We start from the raw sequence: 24806 nt of genomic DNA on the forward strand, positions 1-24806 counted from the left end.
ACTGCTGTTAGATGAAGAATCAAAGATTTTTTTTGTAATCAACACCCATCAGGGTTTGTTACAATCTCAGTAGTGGATTGCTTCCCACTGTTTTTCAATGTTCCTTGGAGCAGTGGACATCAAAAGTGTCACTGTATGTCAGTCACTTAGGTGACATAGTAGTCTCCGCTCATATGCCGGCAGAACATTTTTGGTAATTGGAAGTTTTGTTTAAAGTGTTTTCAGAGGTTAGTTTAAAATATAATAGAGGGAAATGTTCTTTATTCAATTCAGAAATAGAGTACCTTTGACATGTGATGAAGGCACAAACCTTTCATCTGCCTCAGTTCCATTTGACTTCCGTTCAGAGTTTCTAGCCCCTATAAATATCAAAGATTTATAAGTCATAATGTGCAATCTGATCTATTACATCAGGTTCATTCCAAATTCCACTCTGATTGTGACACCATTGAACTGCTTGCATTGCAAAGACCTTCCCTTTACATGGACCATAGAATGTCAATCCATTTTTCAATATTTGAAAGAGGCACTCTTAAATGACTGGTGTCTATTTCACTTCGACTCCAGTTCCTGTACTTCACCAATATCATCGTAACAACATTGCCACTAAGGTATGACTTACCAGACTGGTCGTGCGTAAACAAAGAAATTAGACTTACTAATTTAAAGATGAAAAAATTCTGTGCCAAGTTTGTAAATGTTAAGGTGATAGACATTAGTAACTATGAAAGAAACTGTTTCACTTACCATGGAATGCATCTCAACAAATACGGTAAAAGGATGCTAGCTTTTTACATAAACAATGCTCTTGAAGAGGTCTCTCTCGTCAACGAAAGTAGAAGTAAGCCTGTTATTGTGCTGGGCGATCCTTCACAGGGAAACTAACAGAGTGGACCAGTTCCCATGGAATTTGGTCCACGAGTAACACAATAAAGGAATGCAATTTAGAATTAAAGACCCACGCAGGTCCCACATTCGATGACCAATTAAATGATTCTCTGATTGATTTAAAACGTAATAATTTCATAATGCATCTTAATATAGGTGGTCTATCAGTAGGAATGATGAACAAATTGTATGAACTAGAAGTATTTTTGGAGAACACAGGTACTGTAAAAGTTATATGCTTAAACGAGCACTGGCTTCAAAGTGAAAATATAAACTTGATAAATTCACTTTCAGGTTACAATTTAGCAGCAAGTTTTTGTAGAAAAAACGGTTTTGGAGGATCGTGCATTCTAGTAGAAGAATCACTAAGCTTTGAAGTCAGGCAGACTTTTAATTGCTTGAACGAGGAACTATTATTTGAAAGCTGCTGCATTGAACTTTTGGAATACGGCATATTAATTATTAGTATATATCATATCCCTGACTATTCCGCTACATGTGCATTTTTAGACATACTTGAAACCTTGTTATATAGATTGAAGGTAGAAAAGTTATGTAAAAAGGTCATAATTTGTGCTGACTTCAACATAAATGTAAGGGCTGATAACAGGTTTGCCTTGTCTCTGAAGAACATGTTATCTACAAATGGCTTAACATTACACTTTAGTGAGTACACTAGAATAACAGCATCTTCTGCAACATGTATAGATAATATAGTGAGCAGCATCAACTATGGTACTACAGAAAAGTTCATCATAGAATTAGGTATATCTGACCATTCAGCCCTTTTTCTCTCATTGCCAAATTTAGAAAAAACTGTAACAGTGAAACAAGTCAGGAACTTTAGCCAACACAATGTGAATACATTTGTATCAAGGCTAAATGAAACATCCTGGTCTTTCAGCAAGCAGAACTCAGTAAATACAAACTACAATGCTTTTGTATCAGAATTCATGAGTGTTTTCAATGAATGCTTCCCCTTCATAACAGCACGTGACAAAAACTGTAAAAATAACTCATGGATAACTGAAGGCATCAGGATATCTAGTATTAGAAAGAGGAAACTGCACATGCAAGCAAAGAACAGCCATGATGCAGAGTTTGTCAGCTATGTAAACAAATACAAAAGAATATTTGGTAGAGTAGTTAAACAGGCAAAACAAATGGCAAACAGTAAGTACATATCAGATGCCACAAATAAATCAAAAGCTGTATGGCAAATTGTCAGGAGTGAAATAGGTGCAGAAAAAACAAAAAGTTTTAGTCATAAATTAGAAATAGATGGGGAAATGATTACAAACTCCAGACATATTTGTGAAGAATTCAACAGGTATTTCATAAATTCTAACAAAATTGACAAACTCCCTCCTCCACATGTAAGTCCCAACATAATGCAGCACAGATCAGTAGAATTTAAATTCACTAAGGTATCCTGCTACGAGGTGGCTAACATTATAAAATCCCTAAAAAATCTCAAATCTGTGGGCTGGGATGAAGTCCCAACAAAAATAATAAAGGCGGGATGTGATAATATTGCACCCCAACTCTGTCACATAATAAATCAATCGTTTGATGAGGGTTGCTTTCCGGATAGGCTGAAGTATGCGGAAGTTCGACCTATTCACAAAAAGGGCAGACAAGAGGAGATAGGAAATTTTCGCCCAGTATCAATATTACCAATTATTTCTAAATATTTGAGCGAGTAGTTTGTAACCAACTAGAGAAATATAACAAAAAACATAACATTATTCTTAATAATCAGTATGGATTCAGGAAGGGCCAAAGCACTGTGCATGCTAATAATGAGCTAATCACTAAAATAAGCAAATGCCTCGATAACAAGGAGAGTGTATCCGGTATCTTCTGTGACCTGAGTAAGGCATTTGATTTGGTAAACCATAAGTAGCTGCTCCTCAAATTAGCTTCTTATGGCTTCCATGAAAAATCTTTAAATTGGTTCAAGTCGTATCTCAAAAATAGGAAACAGAGAGTAGTTATACAAGATAAGGGTAAGAAAACTTGCTCTAGTTGGAAGGAAATACAAGCAGGAGTCTCCCAGGGGTCCATACTAGGCCCGTTACTATTTCTATATTATATAAATGACATGCCAGGTAAGGTAACTTCAGATACGATTCTGTATGCAGATGACTCAACAGCAGTAGTCTGCTGCAAAAACACTGAAGAATTAGCACAGAAAACAAAACAGACTCTTCAAGAACTAGAAAGTTGGATAAATAATAATGCTATGAAACTAAACTTAACAAAAACACAAATTGTACAATTCAGGACCAAAAAAACTGTTGAATATGCAACAAAGTTAAGTTATGAAGGCAGAGAACTGATAACTGCAGATTCTGTCAAATTTCTGGGAGTGACCATAAATAAAAACTTGACATGGACTAATCATGTGGATTGCTTACTGAAATGGTTAAATAGTTTTGTTTACGCAATGAGGGTTCTGAACAAAGTAACTGACTTAAGTGTTAGGAAAATTGTGTATCATGCATATTTTATATCAGTTGTAAGATATGGGATAATTTTTTGGGGAGTTTGAAAAGGAAGCCTCCTCAGAGTGTTCAAGCTACAGAAAAAAATCATCAGAGCTATGACTGGAACAAACAATAGACAATCATGCAAACCCTTATTTGCAAGTCTTGACTTACTGACAGTTCCTTCCATGTTTATATACGAAACACTTCTCTTTGGTTTAAAAAACCCACATCTTTTTGAGGGAAACTCATTTTCACATTCTTATGAAACAAGGCACAAACAAGATTACATGTTACCTTGCCACAGGTTAACATTATTTGAAAATACTCCATATTATATGGCTTTGAAGCTTGGCAATAAAATCCGTTCAAAGTTGAAGGACTGCAAGCTAGAATCCACTTGTGGAAACATTGAAAAATATTTAAAAAGCAAATGCTACTACAGTGTGGATGATTTTATAAATGAGGTAGGCAAGTAGGAGATATTCATGTGCTTGGTTTTCCTGTTTGTTCTACATTATGTTCGATGTGTATGCTTATGTTCCCTTTCAATGGAGGTATATGTTCTTTTTATATGTGTCCATACTTATAAACTATGTATCTAAATATCTAGATGTAAACATATATACTACTATTAAGAAAGTATGTGGTCTTTGGAGTATGTCTATATTTATAAACTCCAGAAACAAACATGATAAATACTTTAAAAGAATGATTTCAAACCACTGTGGAAATGTTAAGAAAAAGGAAGAACTCTAACATGTAATTATCTTTTTATGTTGTTATGTGCTTGTGGGAGCATCCACAATGCATTATTTTAATGTAACTTGTTGTAGTTGTTGTAGGTATACTTAGGTAGGCATAGAATTATTCATTGACGAGTCACCAATGTTTCAATCGAATGATTGTATATAACATGTCATGTGACAATAAAGATTCTATTCTATTCTATTCTATTCTATAGCCTGTCACTGTGGCAGTGGACACCTCTTCTTATGATACAGATGCAGTATTGTTCCATCACATGGGTGCCATAGAGAGGCCGGTTGCACTTGCATCAAACATATTCACCAAGGCACAATGCAACTATAGTCAGCTGAAAAAGGAAGCACTTCCTACCATTTACGGGATCACAAAGTTCTATCAGTCCTGTAAGGATATCATTTTTTCTCCTTAATGGACCATAGGCCTTTAACAGCTCTGTTTGGCTCCTCTCATCCTGACCCAGCCCAACTAGTGCAGAAGCTACAACAGTAGGCTCTCTTATTGTCAAATTATCAGTGTGATTTGACATATCAGTCTACAATGAAGCATTCCATGCTGACTTACTATCATGGTCCTCATTGGGTTGTGATGCAAAGTCTGATTCATTTGAAGACTCCTGCTTCCACATTGCTTCACAAAAAATGCATGTGTTTGAAGAATATCCTGTAACTTTTTGTCATGTGGTGCAAGAAACTACATTTGACCCAGCTTTGAGTGTTGTTTTGTATTTTGTTCGCCTTGTAGTATCAAAGACATCCACTATCCCATGGTACGCTGCTTGTTAGCACATTATTGTACCATCACAGCACAGATGGGTGTCCTTCTTCATTCAGAAAATGACCCTTCAGCAAAACATGTTAAACTTATTACATCAGAGCCACTGGAGTATTGTATGCTCTAAACAGTTAGCAAGATGCCATTGTACATGGCTGAGTATTAACACACAAAGAGAACAGATGACTTCACAGTGTACAATGTATGAAGAGCAACAGGCCTCTCCCACACAAAACTACTTTGACTAGCCATGTTTTTCAGGCAGTTATGGCAATGGTTGCACATTGACTTTGCGGTTCCACACTGGAATATGCAAGCCCAGATATGGGGGGGGGGGGGGGGGGCTAAACGGGGATATTTGCCCATGGCACCAATTTCTGGGGGTGCCAAATTCATATTCTAGAAAAAAAAACCTTGTTTCACAAAGCACCTACCATCAAGAGCACATTAGTCTATCAATTATTCATACGATTTTGAAACCCATCCCTGTTGGTTTCTGAACACATTCTAAGTTGATTTTGGAATGAATCATAAGTTGATTTCCGAATGCATGCATACTGTATGTAATGTCTCTGCCAGTGGAATCCCTGCTGCATCTAGAAATAAAAAATCTCTCACATAGACAAAAGGGGACAGAGCTATATGAACTGAGCCAAACATTCCCAAATGGGTGAACGCCAATTGCTGTTTGTTTATGAGGTTGATTGGGTGCACGAATGATAAGCATTATTATAGATGATAGTGAAATGCAGTGTTCAGACCACCAGAGCAGAAATAAACAACAGGAATAACAGGTAAGAAATATTACATATTATCTTCTTGGTGTATCCAAGAAAATGAAATTTTGACAAAAAGCTTTTGCTATATCACTATATTACTAGGGCAAGTTGTACAGCCCCTCGTAAGCAGCTGCTTCACTTCTATTCTCAGAATAGCATGTAAAGCACGTTGTATGCATAACCAGAGAATAAACATGGGATAACTGAACTGGTGATAGTGAAGTTAACTAGAGAATAAATTTTGACAATTGCAGGAATAGCTACAAAATTAGTGAAGACAATTTTTTTTGGAATAAGCAAGGAGAAGAAAAGGGGACATCACACAAATTATATGGAAAAATATGATGAGACCAAATTTATACAAAAATTTCATACTACTGCTACTACTTTTCAGTTTCACGTTTGAGAAACTGGAGCATATGTTAAACTATTTCCTAGCATAAAACTATTTGCTTGTAGCAGGCCTAATAGGTATTCTATATTGGTACTTCGTCAATTATATTCTGTCATTACTTATGTTTATGAGGTAGATAAAAATGACCATTTGTTCCAAAACAGTGTTGCTTATTTGGCATATGTTACAGCTGCTGCAATATTACAAAGGCCTATTTCATTTTATCTAGCAGAGAGTGGCATAATAAACATAATCAAATCGAGAAACCATGCCAGTCTTGGGTACTATTCATATTAACAGCTTTTTCAGTATAAGACATGTATCAATATGTTTGATGAACTTTGATGAGGCACTAGATTCTTTCACAGAAAGGAAAGCATACTGTGTGAAGCTGTAACTTAGAGAGAAAAAATACTGGGATCTAAGGATTGAAGAAATGTGTACTGTCTTTCTTGTCTCTTGTCTTTACCGCTTTTACTTTTCCTATGTTTAATTTTATGTTACACAAAAGAGAAAGTTATTAGCTAATAAGCAATAAAGAGTGCAAATTTTCTGAAGAGTTCTTATTCTCCTGGTCACAAACAATCCCATCCACTACCAATTGTGAGTTTTTTAAGGGAGGGTAGGATGTAAAACCAACCAATTGGGACCAAGAAAGGCACCACAGGACAATTTCATTTCCACTATCCTGAATATAGATTTGATGGCTTCCATTATGAAATATATATGTTTGAATTCCACAGAGAAAAATATAGTGATGTGCAATAGAAGAGTGCTGTGTGAAGTGGTGTAGGTCGGCAGTCTGTCACACTTAAGACCAAATAATATCTCGTACATTTCCTCGGCATACATGTTTTATATATCAAGCTCTTCACAAATATGTGCACTACAAAATGAATGTATTTTTGAAAACTTGAATTTCTTTCATTTTTTATGTCCTGTATCAAACGCTTGAGTGGAAGGGAGGGGGCCACAATCAAGTTTTGCCCCAGTTCAGAAATATCAGCAAGATTCGATTCATTGTCCCAATCAACTCTACTATGTCTACTAGTACTGTGTCTGCTTTGACTTTAGCTTTTGTATCAGAAGGTTGCCAGAAATGATCATGTTGTACACTGGACCACAGCTCATGTGCAGACAGTTTGTACATTTTGTAGTTACAATGGTATACGTTACATTCTCATGGCACTCTTCCACCTGCAATCAGATGGTGAAGCTACAGATTGATGCACACATCCTAGTCTCAAATGGACAAGTTACAGGCCACCCACTAATGGAAAGAGTTTTTATTACCGTATCACTCATTGCCATGAGACAGCAAGTCACCAGCGGAGCTTCCTCATGGATGCTGTGCAGCAGCCATTCATGTTCATACTGTATGGAGCCAGACACAGATGGGAGCATGTCATAATTGATATCATTGTTTCCAGTGCAACATACACCATTTGAAGCTTGACCAGACTACATCAGATTCAACAGAACCAATTACAACCTGCCCATTCCTGAGATTATGCTCTCCCTTCTTTGTTCAAAGATCCTGTCTGTTGCCAAAACCTGCAGCAGTCACCTTTACAGCCACAGTCACCTCCTCCTGCAGCAAACACTGTCCCCATGGGCAGGGACATCCATGGATGACCACCTGGAGCCACCTCCATCTGTGCAGCCCATCTAGCAGCAGCCGACATCACCAAACATGGAGGAGCAGCATCTGATCATCCAGCTGGGTACCGCAGAGGTTCTCACAGTGGTCATCTCCATCCCAACTGCATCAGATTTGGTATGTGCACCTACAGAAGCCAGTGTCCACCCTGAGCCTGTTTTTTGGGTTGCCATTTCCAGGCATGCTCAGAGCGAATGCCGGTGTGTTGGAAGGTGCTTGGTGCTGACTAAAGTTTCAGCACCCACCCCATTCAGTTGTGCCAGCGTACTATCATCCTCCCTGTCATAATCCTCCAAATCCTTAACTCTCAGTGGGTTGAATGTTTGAGTGGGAAGGTGAAGAAGGGGTAAATGGGAGGGCAGTGTAGTGAAATCGATAGATGTGGTGTTTGAGCCTGCTACTGATATCACAAAGATGCTCTTTGCTTTCATAGTATTCCTGTCTGCACCAATGAGACAGAAGTGGCAACACATGCCCACAGAAGTTTTCTGTGCCACCAGCAGTGTCCTTTCTTGAAATAGACCAACATAGGGACATGAGATCAGCTCTACACCAGCTACATTCCAGTCAACACCTAGCTCACATCAAGCAGCAATAAGAGTGCCATGTCCAGCATCAACTGAGCTAGAGACAATCAGTTAGACTCTCCTAGTTAATCTGCAAGTCCTTTCATATGTTTGTGAACTTTGTTTTTGAAGAAGAGTGCTACAGAAAGAGTTTCTCTTGAACAGTGCTTTGAGTTGTATAACCAATTACAGTCTATTGCAGCATAGGTTTTAGACTTGTTCTGTCTATGTATACACACTCACTACACAGATCCCAGAGGGCCCAATGGTACTGACTGACTGCCATGCCATCCTCAGCCAAGAGGCCTCACTAGATGCTGATGCAAAGGGGCATGTGGTCAGCACACCATCCTCCTGGCTGTTGTCAGTTTACATAACAGAGTCACTACCTGTCAATCAAATAGCTACTCAGTTGGCCTCACAAAGGCTGAGTGCACCCTGTTTGCCAACAGCACTCTGCAGATGTGGATGGTCACCCATCCAAGCGCTAGTCAAACACGACAGTGCTTAACTTCAATGATCTGATGGGAACTTGTGTTACCACCAAGGCAAGGTCTGTCTATGTATACTATGTGTGTAAATGTACCTTCACTCGGAACCACAGTCACAGTGAAGAAGAAGTTGTATAATGAAAGATAAGTGTTCATTTTGACTGTAAGTATATTTCAACTCTTAACAATGTATAAAGAAGAAAGAATAATTTGTAGTATAAAACATTCAACCTGTTTTTAGCTCTTGAAATGTCAAGAGTTGTAATGTGGTTTATGTACTGCTGTAATAGTCACAAACTATTTAATAGCTTACAAAGATGTTTAAAAAGTTTTTGTGTGGCAATACACTGTGCATAGTGTAGTTTTGCAGCAAAACTTTTGTGAAGTGTAGAAATTAATTTGAAGATCTTGGTGTTCTGATTTATTTGAATAAGTGGTTCTGGGAGAAGTAATGTCATTTTAAGAAAATACATAATTGAGCTGAAAAGAACAGTTGCAACTCATGGTATAGCAGAGATGCTGAATCACAGATTTTTTTAAAAAAAAAAAAAAAAAAAAAACTTTTTGTCAGTTTATGACAAACAATGTCTTTAGAACAAAAACTTGTGTTGTTGTGCCTGTCTGCAACTCGGTATCTTTGCTGTATGGTGAGTAGCAACTATCCTTTCATAATATTGTTAATTTCCATCTTGGATTTTTCCATTTTTTGTAATTAAAGATGAGACTGGTATTGAAGCTAATGAGAAAGTGAAAATTATCTCTGAGTAATAACAACTTGTGCAAGTTTTTGCTATAACTTTACTAGTCTGATTTGTGGTAGAAGATAGGATCAAAATGATAACTGATACTGAACTATTCATTATTTAGACCATTTTAAAGGGTTCACTGAAGTGAGTGCTTAATTTCAAGGCTAATTTACATTTATTTTCAGAGGTAGATATTATGTATTGGATACTATATCATTCAACTGCACAGAGGTAGCTACAGTCTCTGGTGAAAATCAACTATGTGGATTATAAATCAGAAGCCCAAATGTTTGAAGTTTCCTGAAATTATAAGCCCACATAGCTTCTATAAGTGAAAAATACTGAAAATTAAATATTCATTGTTTGTAAAGAAACAGATAATATGGTAAATGAGCTTTTATTATTATTATTATTATTATTATTATTTTCCTTCCTTTCTCAGATATTATTTCTGGTTAAAAATGGAAAGTGACGCAGACCTTGATCAAGCATGACTTGCTTTTAACTGTATGGTATATGTTACGTTGCATTTAGGAACTTTCGGGTAATCGAACATGTATTACAGATTTCTGTAGTTGTATATATACATTTGGATGTAGCTGTATTGCATTGATGTACTGTTGGATATTGTTTGGTATGACTCCTGTAGTTGATAGTATAATTGGTATCATGCCAACTTTATCCTGATGCCACATGTCCTTGACTTCCTCAGCCAGTTGGATGTATTTTTCAATTTTTTCTCCTATTTTCTTCTGTATAGTTGTTGTATTAGAATGGATATTTCGATTAGTTGTGTTAATTTCTTCTTTTTATTGGTGCGTATGATGTCAGGTTTGTACATTTCCTCGGCATACATGTTTTATATATCAAGCTCTTCACAAATATGTGCACTACAAAATGAATGTATTTTTGAAAACTTGAATTTCTTTCATTTTTTATGTCCTGTATCAAACGCTTGAGTGGAAGGGAGGGGGCCACAATCAAGTTTTGCCCCAGTTCAGAAATATCAGCAAGATTCGATTCATTGTCCCAATCAACTCTACTATGTCTACTAGTACTGTGTCTGCTTTGACTTTAGCTTTTGTATCAGAAGGTTGCCAGAAATGATCATGTTGTACACTGGACCACAGCTCATGTGCAGACAGTTTGTACATTTTGTAGTTACAATGGTATACGTTACATTCTCATGGCACTCTTCCACCTGCAATCAGATGGTGAAGCTACAGATTGATGCACACATCCTAGTCTCAAATGGACAAGTTACAGGCCACCCACTAATGGAAAGAGTTTTTATTACCGTATCACTCATTGCCATGAGACAGCAAGTCACCAGCGGAGCTTCCTCATGGATGCTGTGCAGCAGCCATTCATGTTCATACTGTATGGAGCCAGACACAGATGGGAGCATGTCATAATTGATATCATTGTTTCCAGTGCAACATACACCATTTGAAGCTTGACCAGACTACATCAGATTCAACAGAACCAATTACAACCTGCCCATTCCTGAGATTATGCTCTCCCTTCTTTGTTCAAAGATCCTGTCTGTTGCCAAAACCTGCAGCAGTCACCTTTACAGCCACAGTCACCTCCTCCTGCAGCAAACACTGTCCCCATGGGCAGGGACATCCATGGATGACCACCTGGAGCCACCTCCATCTGTGCAGCCCATCTAGCAGCAGCCGACATCACCAAACATGGAGGAGCAGCATCTGATCATCCAGCTGGGTACCGCAGAGGTTCTCACAGTGGTCATCTCCATCCCAACTGCATCAGATTTGGTATGTGCACCTACAGAAGCCAGTGTCCACCCTGAGCCTGTTTTTTGGGTTGCCATTTCCAGGCATGCTCAGAGCGAATGCCGGTGTGTTGGAAGGTGCTTGGTGCTGACTAAAGTTTCAGCACCCACCCCATTCAGTTGTGCCAGCGTACTATCATCCTCCCTGTCATAATCCTCCAAATCCTTAACTCTCAGTGGGTTGAATGTTTGAGTGGGAAGGTGAAGAAGGGGTAAATGGGAGGGCAGTGTAGTGAAATCGATAGATGTGGTGTTTGAGCCTGCTACTGATATCACAAAGATGCTCTTTGCTTTCATAGTATTCCTGTCTGCACCAATGAGACAGAAGTGGCAACACATGCCCACAGAAGTTTTCTGTGCCACCAGCAGTGTCCTTTCTTGAAATAGACCAACATAGGGACATGAGATCAGCTCTACACCAGCTACATTCCAGTCAACACCTAGCTCACATCAAGCAGCAATAAGAGTGCCATGTCCAGCATCAACTGAGCTAGAGACAATCAGTTAGACTCTCCTAGTTAATCTGCAAGTCCTTTCATATGTTTGTGAACTTTGTTTTTGAAGAAGAGTGCTACAGAAAGAGTTTCTCTTGAACAGTGCTTTGAGTTGTATAACCAATTACAGTCTATTGCAGCATAGGTTTTAGACTTGTTCTGTCTATGTATACACACTCACTACACAGATCCCAGAGGGCCCAATGGTACTGACTGACTGCCATGCCATCCTCAGCCAAGAGGCCTCACTAGATGCTGATGCAAAGGGGCATGTGGTCAGCACACCATCCTCCTGGCTGTTGTCAGTTTACATAACAGAGTCACTACCTGTCAATCAAATAGCTACTCAGTTGGCCTCACAAAGGCTGAGTGCACCCTGTTTGCCAACAGCACTCTGCAGATGTGGATGGTCACCCATCCAAGCGCTAGTCAAACACGACAGTGCTTAACTTCAATGATCTGATGGGAACTTGTGTTACCACCAAGGCAAGGTCTGTCTATGTATACTATGTGTGTAAATGTACCTTCACTCGGAACCACAGTCACAGTGAAGAAGAAGTTGTATAATGAAAGATAAGTGTTCATTTTGACTGTAAGTATATTTCAACTCTTAACAATGTATAAAGAAGAAAGAATAATTTGTAGTATAAAACATTCAACCTGTTTTTAGCTCTTGAAATGTCAAGAGTTGTAATGTGGTTTATGTACTGCTGTAATAGTCACAAACTATTTAATAGCTTACAAAGATGTTTAAAAAGTTTTTGTGTGGCAATACACTGTGCATAGTGTAGTTTTGCAGCAAAACTTTTGTGAAGTGTAGAAATTAATTTGAAGATCTTGGTGTTCTGATTTATTTGAATAAGTGGTTCTGGGAGAAGTAATGTCATTTTAAGAAAATACATAATTGAGCTGAAAAGAACAGTTGCAACTCATGGTATAGCAGAGATGCTGAATCACAGATTTTTTTAAAAAAAAAAAAAAAAAAAAAAACTTTTTGTCAGTTTATGACAAACAATGTCTTTAGAACAAAAACTTGTGTTGTTGTGCCTGTCTGCAACTCGGTATCTTTGCTGTATGGTGAGTAGCAACTATCCTTTCATAATATTGTTAATTTCCATCTTGGATTTTTCCATTTTTTGTAATTAAAGATGAGACTGGTATTGAAGCTAATGAGAAAGTGAAAATTATCTCTGAGTAATAACAACTTGTGCAAGTTTTTGCTATAACTTTACTAGTCTGATTTGTGGTAGAAGATAGGATCAAAATGATAACTGATACTGAACTATTCATTATTTAGACCATTTTAAAGGGTTCACTGAAGTGAGTGCTTAATTTCAAGGCTAATTTACATTTATTTTCAGAGGTAGATATTATGTATTGGATACTATATCATTCAACTGCACAGAGGTAGCTACAGTCTCTGGTGAAAATCAACTATGTGGATTATAAATCAGAAGCCCAAATGTTTGAAGTTTCCTGAAATTATAAGCCCACATAGCTTCTATAAGTGAAAAATACTGAAAATTAAATATTCATTGTTTGTAAAGAAACAGATAATATGGTAAATGAGCTTTTATTATTATTATTATTATTATTATTATTTTCCTTCCTTTCTCAGATATTATTTCTGGTTAAAAATGGAAAGTGACGCAGACCTTGATCAAGCATGACTTGCTTTTAACTGTATGGTATATGTTACGTTGCATTTAGGAACTTTCGGGTAATCGAACATGTATTACAGATTTCTGTAGTTGTATATATACATTTGGATGTAGCTGTATTGCATTGATGTACTGTTGGATATTGTTTGGTATGACTCCTGTAGTTGATAGTATAATTGGTATCATGCCAACTTTATCCTGATGCCACATGTCCTTGACTTCCTCAGCCAGTTGGATGTATTTTTCAATTTTTTCTCCTATTTTCTTCTGTATAGTTGTTGTATTAGAATGGATATTTCGATTAGTTGTGTTAATTTCTTCTTTTTATTGGTGCGTATGATGTCAGGTTTGTTATGTGGTGTTGTTTTATCTGTTATAATGGTACTGTTCCAGTACAATTTGTATTCATCATTCTCCAGTGCATTTTGTGGTGCATACTTGTATGTGGGAACGTGTTATTTTATTAGTTTGTGTTGTATGGCAAGTTGTTGATGTATTATTTTTGCTACATTGTCATGTCTTCTGGGGTATTCTGTATTTGCTAGTATTGTACATCCACTCGTGATGTGATCTACTGTTTCTATTTGTTGTTTGCAAAGTCTGCATTTATTTGTTATGGTATTGGGATCTTTAATAATATGCTTGCGGTAATATCTGGTGTTTATTCTTTGATCCTGTATTGCAATCATGAATCCTTCCATCTCACTGTATATATTGCCTTTTCTTAGTCATGTGTTGGATGCGTCTTGATCGATGTGTGGCTGTGTTAGATGATACAGGTGCTTGCCATGTAGTGTTTTCTTTTTCCAATTTACTTTCTTCGTATCTGTTGATGTTATGTGATCTAAAGGGTTTTAGAAATGGTTATGAAATTGCAATGGTGTATCCGATGTATTTATATGAGTGATTGTTTGTGTATTTTGCTAGTTTCTGCTCGTTCTAGAAAGAATTTTCTTAAATTGTCTACCTGTCCATAATGTAGGTTTTTTATGTCAATAAATCCCATTCCTCCTTCCTTCCTGTTAATGTGAATCTTTCTGTTGCTGAATGTATGTGATGTATTCTATATTTGTGGCACTGTGATCGTGTAAGTGTATTGAGTGCTTCTTGTTCTGTGTTACTCCATTTCACTACTCCAAATGAATAGGTCAATATTGGTATAGAATAAGTATTTATAGCTTTTGTCTTGTTTCTTGCTGTCAATTCTGTTTTCAGTATTTTTGTTAGTCTTTGTCTATATTTTTTTAGTTCTTCTTTAATATTTGTATTATTTATTCCTATTTTTTGTCTGTATCCTAGATATTTATAGGCATCTGTTTTTTCCATTGCTTTGTGATAAATCTTGAAAATAGATTTGATCTGTTGCCTCAGTCAGAATCGGATGAGCCTCATGTAGCTAAAGCTGTAGAAGGGGCACAACAAGCTTCCAAGGACTTAAAAAAAGGTAGGGAGATTTGTAAAGAGAAAGAAAGTTCTGTTGTTAGGTAGTTCTCATGGTAGAGGTGTTGGCCAACTACTGCAGGAAAATCTAGGTCCAGAATACCAGGTCACAAACTTTTTCAAGCCTAGTGCAGATCTGGGTCAGGTAACAGAGGATATAGGTTCTCTATGCAAGGATTTCACGAAGGAGGATGCCGTGGTTATAGTAGGTGGTCCGGGAAACAGCATTGACGGAGACTCTGAATATTCCATAGAGAGTGACCTGGTGAAGATAGCATCAGCAATGAAGCATACGAGTGTGGGATTTGTGTCTGTGTTGAGACACCATGATCGGCCTCATTTGAACTCTTCTGTAGGGAGGGTGAACTTGGAGTTGGAGTGGCTGCTTAGGACAGATATAGGGCCCCATATTGGTTTGATTCCTGTGGATGCTATTGATAGGAGGGACTACACTAGGCATGGCCTTGTAATGTACCCTCTTTTGTCTGGGGTAAAATCAAATATCAAGCGACAAACTTTCAATTCATTTAAATGCTATTTCAAACCCTGATATTATGATGATCAATTGACGACACCCCGCCAGCTTGGGTGGTGGTCTGTATCTACAACAGACGATGTTAAGCTTAATATTTAGACAAAAGAATGATACATCACAGAATACTAAAACTAATTAAAATACGTTACCTTTAGATGCTGAATTTGGTCTCATTGTCTTGATTCTCGCCATGGTGCGTTCCATCCATCTAACATTGTTCATATTAGGTCTGGGTATTTGTGTGCTAATGAAAACTGGTACTCGCTTTTTGTTTTACTATTGATTCTTCATTTTTATTAATTTAACTTTTTCACAATAATTTCCATCTTCATATCACATACTATTTATAGATACTCTCTATATAGACGTCAGACATCCTTCCGTACTCCCATCAACAGTCCACCTCACAAAACTACGCTCTCCCCACAACCATCCAACTAACTCACTCCAACAGTCACCTTAACAATGTCCGACTCTCTACCTTTCACACACAAATGTCTCTGGCTCACACTGGTGCCAACATACTCTCCAGAAATAAACAAATAAAGTTCACATTATAGAATAATATAATAAAAAGGATTTGGGCAAAATTAAATACTACATAGAATAATATTAAATAAAAAAAATCATAGAAATGAAATTGGAGCACTGACCCTGCAAGGGCAGATGCGACTATAAGGGTGGTATCGCTCTCTTCAGTAGTCCGTTACATTACACACACCCCTCGAGATTTCATGCAAAAGTATTTTGCAAGAGATCTCGACAGATACACAAAGCAATGAACCACTGTTTTTTTTATGTAATTAATGTAATCTTCAATAGTTGTCTTATCGTCTCTTTCTGCTGGTCTTCCCCTCTTGAATTTGTCCCCTTAATCACCACATCTGTCAAATTATATCATAGTACCTTCCTGGCAGATTAAAACTGTGTGCCCGACCGAGACTCGAACTCGGGACCTTTGCCTTTCGCGGGCAAGTGCTCTACCATCTGAGCTACCGAAGCACGACTCACGACCAGTACTCACAGCTTTACTTCTGCCAGTATCCGTCTCCTACCTTCCAAACTTTACAGAAGCTCTCCTGCGAACCTTGCAGAACTAGCACTCCTGAAAGAAAGGATATTGCGGAGACATGGCTTAGCCACAGCCTGGGGGATGTTTCCAGAATGAGATTTTCACTCTGCAGCGGAGTGTGCGCTGATATGAAACTTCCTGGCAGATTAAAACTGTGTGCCCGACCGAGACTCGAACTCGGGACCTTTGCCTTTCGCGGGCAAGTGCTCTACCATCTGAGCTACCGAAGCACGACTCACGACCAGTACTCACAGCTTTACTTCTGCCAGTATCCGTCTCCTACCTTCCAAACTTTACAGAAGCTCTCCTGCGAACCTTGCAGAACTAGCACTCCTGAAAGAAAGGATATTGCGGAGACATGGCTTAGCCACAGCCTGGGGGATGTTTCCAGAATGAGATTTTCACTCTGCAGCGGAGTGTGCGCTGATATGAAACTTCCTGGCAGATTAAAACTGTGTGCCCGACCGAGACTCGAACTCGGGACCTTTGCCTTTCGCGGGCAAGTGCTCTACCATCTGAGCTACCGAAGCACGACTCACGACCAGTACTCACAGCTTTACTTCTGCCAGTATCCGTCTCCTACCTTCCAAACTTTACAGAAGCTCTCCTGCGAACCTTGCAGAACTAGCACTCCTGAAAGAAAGGATATTGCGGAGACATGGCTTAGCCACAGCCTGGGGGATGTTTCCAGAATGAGATTTTCACTCTGCAGCGGAGTGTGCGCTGATATGAAACTTCCTGGCAGATTAAAACTGTGTGCCCGACCGAGACTCGAACTCGGGACCTTTGCCTTTCGCGGGCAAGTGCTCTACCATCTGAGCTACCGAAGCACGACTCACGACCAGTACTCACAGCTTTACTTCTGCCAGTATCCGTCTCCTACCTTCCAAACTTTACAGAAGCTCTCCTGCGAACCTTGCAGAACTAGCACTCCTGAAAGAAAGGATATTGCGGAGACATGGCTTAGCCACAGCCTGGGGGATGTTTCCAGAATGAGATTTTCACTCTGCAGCGGAGTGTGCGCTGATATGAAACTTCCTGGCAGATTAAAACTGTGTGCCCGACCGAGACTCGAACTCGGGACCTTTGCCTTTCGCGGGCAAGTGCTCTACCATCTGAGCTACCGAAGCACGACTCACGACCAGTACTCACAGCTTTACTTCTGCCAGTATCCGTCTCCTACCTTCCAAACTTTACAGAAGCTCTCCTGCGAACCTTGCAGAACTAGCACTCCTGAAAGAAAGGATATTGCGGAGACATGGCTTAGCCACAGCCTGGGGGATGTTTCCAGAATGAGATTTTCACTCTGCAGCGGAGTGTGCGCTGATATGAAACTTCCTGGCAGATTAAAACTGTGTGCCCGACCGAGACTCGAACTCGGGACCTTTGCCTTTCGCGGGCAAGTGCTCTACCATCTGAGCTACCGAAGCACGACTCACGACCAGTACTCACAGCTTTACTTCTGCCAGTATCCGTCTCCTACCTTCCAAACTTTACAGAAGCTCTCCTGCGAACCTTGCAGAACTAGCACTCCTGAAAGAAAGGATATTGCGGAGACATGGCTTAGCCACAGCCTGGGGGATGTTTCCAGAATGAGATTTTCACTCTGCAGCGGAGTGTGCGCTGATATGAAACTTCCTGGCAGATTAAAACTGTGTGCCCGACCGAGACTCGAACTCGGGACCTTTGCCTTTCGCGGGCAAGTGCTCTACCATCTGAGCTACCGAAGCACGACTCACGACCAGTACTCACAGCTTTACTTCTGCCAGTATCCGTCTCCTACCTTCCAAACTTTACAGAAGCTCTCCTGCGAACCTTGCAGAACTAGCACTCCTGAAAGAAAGGATATTGCGGAGACATGGCTTAGCCACAGCCTGGGGGATGTTTCCAGAATGAGATTTTCACTCTGCAGCGGAGTGTGCGCTGATATGAAACTTCCTGGCAGATTAAAACTGTGTGCCCGACCGAGACTCGAACTCGGGACCTTTGCCTTTCGCGGGCAAGTGCTCTACCATCTGAGCTACCGAAGCACGACTCACGACCAGTACTCACAGCTTTACTTCTGCCAGTATCCGTCTCCTACCTTCCAAACTTTACAGAAGCTCTCCTGCGAACCTTGCAGAACTAGCACTCCTGAAAGAAAGGATATTGCGGAGACATGGCTTAGCCACAGCCTGGGGGATGTTTCCAGAATGAGATTTTCACTCTGCAGCGGAGTGTGCGCTGATATGAAACTTCCTGGCAGATTAAAACTGTGTGCCCGACCGAGACTCGAACTCGGGACCTTTGCCTTTCGCGGGCAAGTGCTCTACCATCTGAGCTACCGAAGCACGACTCACGACCAGTACTCACAGCTTTACTTCTGCCAGTATCCGTCTCCTACCTTCCAAACTTTACAGAAGCTCTCCTGCGAACCTTGCAGAACTAGCACTCCTGAAAGAAAGGATATTGCGGAGACATGGCTTAGCCACAGCCTGGGGGATGTTTCCAGAATGAGATTTTCACTCTGCAGCGGAAAGGCAAAGGTCCCGAGTTCGAGTCTCGGTCGGGCACACAGTTTTAATCTGCCAGGAAGTTTCATATCAGCGCACACTCCGCTGCAGAGTGAAAATCTCATTCTGGAAACATCCCCCAGGCTGTGGCTAAGCCATGTCTCCGCAATATCCTTTCTTTCAGGAGTGCTAGTTCTGCAAGGTTCGCAGGAGAGCTTCTGTAAAGTTTGGAAGGTAGGAGACGGATACTGGCAGAAGTAAAGCTGTGAGTACTGGTCGTGAGTCGTGCTTCGGTAGCTCAGATGGTAGAGCACTTGCCCGCGAAAGGCAAAGGTCCCGAGTTCGAGTCTCGGTCGGGCACACAGTTTTAATCTGCCAGGAAGTTTCATATCAGCGCACACTCCGCTGCAGAGTGAAAATCTCATTCTGGAAACATCCCCCAGGCTGTGGCTAAGCCATGTCTCCGCAATATCCTTTCTTTCAGGAGTGCTAGTTCTGCAAGGTTCGCAGGAGAGCTTCTGTAAAGTTTGGAAGGTAGGAGACGGATACTGGCAGAAGTAAAGCTGTGAGTACTGGTCGTGAGTCGTGCTTCGGTAGCTCAGATGGTAGAGCACTTGCCCGCGAAAGGCAAAGGTCCCGAGTTCGAGTCTCGGTCGGGCACACAGTTTTAATCTGCCAGGAAGTTTCATATCAGCGCACACTCCGCTGCAGAGTGAAAATCTCATTCTGGAAACATCCCCCAGGCTGTGGCTAAGCCATGTCTCCGCAATATCCTTTCTTTCAGGAGTGCTAGTTCTGCAAGGTTCGCAGGAGAGCTTCTGTAAAGTTTGGAAGGTAGGAGACGGATACTGGCAGAAGTAAAGCTGTGAGTACTGGTCGTGAGTCGTGCTTCGGTAGCTCAGATGGTAGAGCACTTGCCCGCGAAAGGCAAAGGTCCCGAGTTCGAGTCTCGGTCGGGCACACAGTTTTAATCTGCCAGGAAGTTTCATATCAGCGCACACTCCGCTGCAGAGTGAAAATCTCATTCTGGAAACATCCCCCAGGCTGTGGCTAAGCCATGTCTCCGCAATATCCTTTCTTTCAGGAGTGCTAGTTCTGCAAGGTTCGCAGGAGAGCTTCTGTAAAGTTTGGAAGGTAGGAGACGGATACTGGCAGAAGTAAAGCTGTGAGTACTGGTCGTGAGTCGTGCTTCGGTAGCTCAGATGGTAGAGCACTTGCCCGCGAAAGGCAAAGGTCCCGAGTTCGAGTCTCGGTCGGGCACACAGTTTTAATCTGCCAGGAAGTTTCATATCAGCGCACACTCCGCTGCAGAGTGAAAATCTCATTCTGGAAACATCCCCCAGGCTGTGGCTAAGCCATGTCTCCGCAATATCCTTTCTTTCAGGAGTGCTAGTTCTGCAAGGTTCGCAGGAGAGTTTCTGTAAAGTTTGGAAGGTAGGAGACGGATACTGGCAGAAGTAAAGCTGTGAGTACTGGTCGTGAGTCGTGCTTCGGTAGCTCAGATGGTAGAGCACTTGCCCGCGAAAGGCAAAGGTCCCGAGTTCGAGTCTCGGTCGGGCACACAGTTTTAATCTGCCAGGAAGTTTCATATCAGCGCACACTCCGCTGCAGAGTGAAAATCTCATTCTGGAAACATCCCCCAGGCTGTGGCTAAGCCATGTCTCCGCAATATCCTTTCTTTCAGGAGTGCTAGTTCTGCAAGGTTCGCAGGAGAGCTTCTGTAAAGTTTGGAAGGTAGGAGACGGATACTGGCAGAAGTAAAGCTGTGAGTACTGGTCGTGAGTCGTGCTTCGGTAGCTCAGATGGTAGAGCACTTGCCCGCGAAAGGCAAAGGTCCCGAGTTCGAGTCTCGGTCGGGCACACAGTTTTAATCTGCCAGGAAGTTTCATATCAGCGCACACTCCGCTGCAGAGTGAAAATCTCATTCTGGAAACATCCCCCAGGCTGTGGCTAAGCCATGTCTCCGCAATATCCTTTCTTTCAGGAGTGCTAGTTCTGCAAGGTTCGCAGGAGAGCTTCTGTAAAGTTTGGAAGGTAGGAGACGGATACTGGCAGAAGTAAAGCTGTGAGTACTGGTCGTGAGTCGTGCTTCGGTAGCTCAGATGGTAGAGCACTTGCCCGCGAAAGGCAAAGGTCCCGAGTTCGAGTCTCGGTCGGGCACACAGTTTTAATCTGCCAGGAAGTTTCATATCAGCGCACACTCCGCTGCAGAGTGAAAATCTCATTCTGGAAACATCCCCCAGGCTGTGGCTAAGCCATGTCTCCGCAATATCCTTTCTTTCAGGAGTGCTAGTTCTGCAAGGTTCGCAGGAGAGCTTCTGTAAAGTTTGGAAGGTAGGAGACGGATACTGGCAGAAGTAAAGCTGTGAGTACTGGTCGTGAGTCGTGCTTCGGTAGCTCAGATGGTAGAGCACTTGCCCGTGAAAGGCAAAGGTCCCGAGTTCGAGTCTCGGTCGGGCACACAGTTTTAATCTGCCAGGAAGTTTCATATCAGCGCACACTCCGCTGCAGAGTGAAAATCTCATTCTGGAAACATCCCCCAGGCTGTGGCTAAGCCATGTCTCCGCAATATCCTTTCTTTCAGGAGTGCTAGTTCTGCAAGGTTCGCAGGAGAGCTTCTGTAAAGTTTGGAAGGTAGGAGACGGATACTGGCAGAAGTAAAGCTGTGAGTACTGGTCGTGAGTCGTGCTTCGGTAGCTCAGATGGTAGAGCACTTGCCCGCGAAAGGCAAAGGTCCCGAGTTCGAGTCTCGGTCGGGCACACAGTTTTAATCTGCCAGGAAGTTTCATATCAGCGCACACTCCGCTGCAGAGTGAAAATCTCATTCTGGATATATCATAGTAATTTTCCTGAAATCATACAACACTTAATTAGTCACATATAAATACATTGGTATCTCACCCAGGATGCCTCTTCCCTACCATACTGGGTTTGATTACCAGAGTTCACTTACATATTTATATAATGATTGTACAAATATATTAGACACTAAAAGTAAGACATAAAAGAGATAAATGTGGTCTTATATCGACTTGGTTTTAACATCAGCTAAAAAGCTTATTTTCAATTTAGTTCAGACATCTACTGAGAAATATGTGTCTAATATTTTTTTGATGTAAAGAGTACCATTTGAACAATCTCAGTTAAATAAGCGTCTCAGGGTCCTCATATCAATAAGTTTTCCATAATGTAATGGAAAATAGCTAAAAAGTGAGAGTTTAGAAACGGCAGTGCAATGGGATCATATTAACCCAGCCATCATCAGTGGTATCATGCTTCACTTGTACATATGTATAAAATAATTCAAATGTACAAATTCAGAGGTGGCATTCCAATGGGAATCTGTAAACCCCGTCAAATGTAGTGGTAAAATACTTTTATCACAAATATAAATTCAATACTAATAAAGTGAATACATGTAAATACTACCCAATGTTCTGTGTTTGTCAGTTCCTGCGTGTTCTTTATCCTCTAATCCTAATCCACTCCATGCTGACACTCATCTAACCCACCCTTATCTCATATTCTGTGCCTATACAAGACCAATTTCTTTCAGAGTTCGTCAGTAAAACATAAATCTGTGAAGATACAGAGCTCCATCCGCATAAAAGTGTTGTTGTTTTCTCAACTGATCAGAACAGAAGCTAACAATTGCTTGGTCAGGTCAGTTTTTCGATATAAGATAATAAATATATGAAAATTCCCTCTACTCATGCATACGCAACGTGTAATCATGTAAAGTGTACATCTATGTACAGTGTGTAGTCCTCTCTCCATACCCAGTTCCTTTGTCACATAAAACATGTAGATTAGTTAATTATATTGTAGAATCATCCATCTTCTGCCACCAATACTCAGCCTTCAATCAACCTTGGCCATATGCACAGGACGCAAGACTAAACAGTATTCAGAAGTCCAACCAGTACAAAGGCACACAGTGTCTATGTGTCTCCATGAGAACCACATAGTATACACAACTGTGGCAAAACAGGATCACCATCACTATTAGAGTATGAACGCTGGTTCACTCAAGATTAATTGCAGTTTTTTATCCTCATACTTCAACTCACACAGTTTGTAGTAAAGACATGTTACTCTGGTCATAACTTCTCGCAGTCACATATCCATATTGTAGCATATAAGTCACTTCACAAGTGCAAATTTGTGGTTAGTGTAGTTGCCTATGTCATAAGACATGACGTCAACTCCCCATTTAATTAACATATACTGAGCTGACCACGCAACAAAACCAAAGTTTCATAGCTTTGTGCATAAGTAAGTGAAATAGTCAGCATTTTGATATCTGCAGTTTCAATGTATATCTTCAGTAAGTGATTAATTCCAGATTTCTAATGTCATTTACAGTGTACAGTTTTATCATACATAGACTGCTTTCACATTTATTTCATAGTTCTCAGAATTAAATCTTGACAGAATTACCTAAGTGTTTGTGTATTACAGACACAATATTGTCAGTGGCTAGGTAAGTTTCGAATGAGATGTCTCAGAGGTAAAGAACAAACGTCACACCTCCGGAATTTTGACTAAGTAATAACGCAAGGCATAAAGAAATTTAAATATTACGTAAAAAGGATTCACGAATAAAAGTTTACCACTGAAAAATCTCATCTACTGTTATTTCTCTCCAGTCCTATCATTGTGTTTTTATGTTAGGTATCAGTAAATCAAAATGTACATTTCTAAAGTGTATGGTATCCTATTAAATCCATATATACTTGAGGTAATAGTAGATAAGCCTCACAACAGGCAATGGTGCAAATTATTATAATTAAGTACTCATATTTTGTGAGTTATGCCTCAACAAGAAAAACAATGTATAGCATATATAAGTGTTCTAAAACTATAGTTCAGGTAAGTTTCTCAAAGAAATGATAATTGTTTCACTGGTTCAAGAGTAAATGCCTGTCCAGGTATCTACTTATATGCACAGTGCACATGTTTTCAAACAAGATAAGACTAGTGATCTGTCTCAAAGCAACATGGCCCAATACTGCGTTAAAAGTCCATAGTTATTGGACAAGACAAAGTTATGCAATAAAAATGATAATACAAAAGTTAAAACTCCATAAGCATAAACAAGAATAGAAACATGAAAACTTCTCTCCCCAACACAAATACTTAGCATAAGAGTGTGTTGGTCAGTTACTCATAAAGTCTGGTTCATAAAGGATCTTCAGTAACAAAATGTTACAAACAGTTTACACTGTGTATAATAAATATCAATAACAAAGATATTAAGCATAATGTCTAAATGAATAAGCTCTTTTGAGCACAACATAGCCATATTCAAACAGATGAAGTATGGCCTCATCAACTTACACTAACACAATGATACTAAGATTAAAAATTTATATTTTCAAATCACATGAGTGTAAAGAAACATTTAAGTTTTGCACTCATCGTGCAAGGCAAGAGCATAAGATATTCATTGTAAAAACCATAAATATATACAAAGCAAAATGCAAGATTAAACAGCAAAGATACAGATCAAGACAGAGTCCCAAGTTTTCAAAATTGTGACACTGTAAACTTAGCTTGGACTTTTATTATGCTTCAACTCCGTGATATTACGTAGACCAAAAAGTTTTCTAGATTCAGGATAGATCAACCTATAGGAATTTGGATGTGAGTTCTCAGATATCACAAATGGTCCTATATAAATATCAAAGAATTTCTTAAGTTCCCCACACAATGATTTTGACTTTTCTACTGTTTTCACTAGGACTAAATCTCCCACATTA

General features: G+C 40.0%; 1 protein-coding gene across 2 annotated transcripts in view; it reads left to right on the forward strand.

Moving 5' to 3' along the window:
• The first annotated feature begins 7671 nt into the window (after positions 1-7671).
• The window catches only part of LOC126266922 (uncharacterized), a 54615-nt gene continuing 37480 nt past the window's right edge, over positions 7672-24806 (forward strand). Inside the window, exon 1 of one of the 2 annotated variants that reach the window (XR_007548947.1) lies at positions 7672-7866. The gene's annotated coding sequence lies outside the window, so the exon portion shown is untranslated. Of the gene's footprint in view, positions 7867-11142; positions 11334-24806 lie in introns of those variants that run through there. The other variant, XR_007548946.1, reaches the window with a different exon arrangement.

This window comes from Schistocerca gregaria, chromosome 4 (assembly GCF_023897955.1).
Source record: "Schistocerca gregaria isolate iqSchGreg1 chromosome 4, iqSchGreg1.2, whole genome shotgun sequence".
In the NCBI taxonomy this organism is placed as follows: Eukaryota; Metazoa; Arthropoda; class Insecta; order Orthoptera; family Acrididae; genus Schistocerca; species Schistocerca gregaria.